The sequence below is a fragment of the Penaeus monodon genome, chromosome 5, assembly GCF_015228065.2.
Source record: "Penaeus monodon isolate SGIC_2016 chromosome 5, NSTDA_Pmon_1, whole genome shotgun sequence".
NCBI classification, from domain to species: domain Eukaryota; kingdom Metazoa; phylum Arthropoda; class Malacostraca; order Decapoda; family Penaeidae; genus Penaeus; species Penaeus monodon.
Window position 1 is genome coordinate 12,661,762 of NC_051390.1, and position 2,500 is coordinate 12,664,261.

Genomic DNA, 2,500 nt, shown 5'->3' on the forward strand with positions numbered 1-2,500 from the left:
TATTCACTGCAGTATTGTTTTGATATATAAATATCACTTGTTAAACTATGATGTGGTACTGCAATATCTAACACTTGCTTTATCGTGAATGTCTTAGGTGTGAGTCTCATATCTTATGTAAATTCCTGCCATATATACCCTGTGCCTCAAAGTTTCCCACTTTTCGGAAAGAAGAAAGGGAGATGAGAACTCTCTTCTCGGTACTGTAACCTCTTCCACGGACATGCTCTCGAAATTTCAATCGATTTTCACCTTTCTTCGCTGCCATATAAGTGTGTGTGTGTGTGTGTGTGTGTGTGTGTGTGTGTGTGTGTGTGGGTGTGTGTGTTTGTGTGTGTGTATGTGTGTGTGTGTCTGTGTGTGTGTGTGTGTTTGTATGTGTGTGTGTGTGTGTGTGTGTGTGTGTGTATGTGTGTGTGTCTGTATGTGTGTGTGTATGTGCGTGTGTGTGTGTTTTAGTGAGTGTTCATGCGAATGGTTGTTTCAATGGGCAAAGGAACCCAGCGATACCGTAGGATCTTTCGTTGCGGCCTGCATGTCCTTAACAAGAATGTTTTATCAAAGCAAAATGTATTTCAATTATAAACGTATATAAGGTTTTTTCCTGATTATGCACGCTTCATTTCGTCCCTTGCTAGTGAAATTTCTTAATAACACCCGCTTCATGAAAGGTATTTCTTCCCTCTCATGTGTACACAAATGTGTACACATTTTGGACAAAGGGAATCTTTTCCCTCTCGTCGCAGTGTCTCCCTCTGTCTGTCTATCTATCTATCTATCTATCTATCTATCTATCTATCTATCTATCCCTTCTCTCTCTCTCTCTCTCTCTCTCTCTCTCTCTCTCTCTCTCTCTCTCTCTCTCTCTCTCTCTCTCTCTCTCTCTCTCTCTCTCTCTCTCTCTCTCTCTCTCTTTCACGCACACACGTACTCATTCCCTCTTTCCTTCGCTTTCTTTCTTTTGTTTTGTCTGTTTTCCTCTTTCCTCAATTTCAGATATTTACCTGCAGTATTCACCATGTGCCCTTCGTTCTCACATTTTCCTTTTTCTATTCCCCTCCCTCACTTCTTCCTAATTTCTATTCAGCTTTACCTTCCTTCCCCTCTTCCCTCATTGCGACCCCCTATTCTTCCCTTCATTCAGAAGGGACCCTCTATTTGGACTCCTTCTCCTCCCTTTTCCTCCTCCTTTTGTTTCACCTTCTCATCTCTCACAGTCTGAAAGAACACAAGAGAGCGATAGAGACGAACATTGCTGGCATTTCGATTATCACCTCGCCGACTTGCGTACAGCACGGCGCCCCTCTCCATTCATAGGTTCCTTCTGCTGCCCTTCGTTCTCGCCTCTCCCCTTTTCCCATCCCGCCTTTCCTCCGTCCTCCCTCCCCCTTCGCCTTCCCCCTCTTCTTCCCCTCCTGCGTGGCCCGGGAGGCGGTGAGCAGGAGCAGCCGCGGCTCTGCCTCGCCGCTCTCCCTCAGTCTCGGCGTAGTCGCGCAGCGGGAGGAGCGGCAGCGTTACGCGCTTGTTCTCACTCGCCGACACTCACTCGTCCTTGTTTGTCTCTCCTCCACCTGTTCATCCGCAAATCTGCTGCTCACAGAGTCCCCACGCGCGCGCTGGCGATTCGGGTTGTGGCGGTACGGGAGGATGAGCCCGCGAATTTCATGGAAAATAACAAAGTCCACATCTGTGTGAAACAGGAATCTAGATATAACCCTTTATGCTGACAAAGCGTGACAGGAGAGTGGACACTCGCTTCTCCTGTGCAAGTGAAGTGCTGTTAACTGTGCGAAGGAAGTGCAAACTCTTGAACATACCCAAAAAACTTTCCAACTTGCCCTCCATACGCTCTGTTCCTTTGGGAAATCATGGGAAGCGTGTTTGCGCAAGAGGACCGAGCTTTGGCGACGGGACTAATTTGTCTTGACTGAATATTCTGTTGGTGTCTGTAAAGGCTTGCCACGAAGACGTATAATGTCTTATCGTCGCACTCCATTCAAATGGAGTGCCGCTGGCTTTTGTTCATGCGGCGGGGGACAGAGATGTGTAGAGTACTGATCAAGGGATCTAATGATTAATTAGTTCGTCATTTTGTTTTGTTTTGTTTGGTAACATGAACGCACCCACATTCTTGCATGAACTTATAGTAGGCTGAAATCAAGTATAAGAATATGATAAAAAGAGGTTAATTTCTGCAGATCTCTTAGGTCGTGTTGACTGTAAACCTACACATCTGAAGGCTCGCCAGGTGGGGGAGACGCTGAGGGCGACCAGGGTAGAATGGCTGGGGTAGATAACCTTGCGGGAGAAGTAATGGTGTGGTGCGTGACGGAATGGGTTTGAGGGGAGCTGGAAGCGCATGGGGAGAGGGTCAAGATCTTGATTAGAATAATGGGCGTGAGGGAAAAGGAAATCGTGTGGAATTCAAAGTTGGTTGGTTGTAGTATATTACAAAGCGGGTATAGGCTCCAGAGACGAAAATGAATGTACACTTGGATTG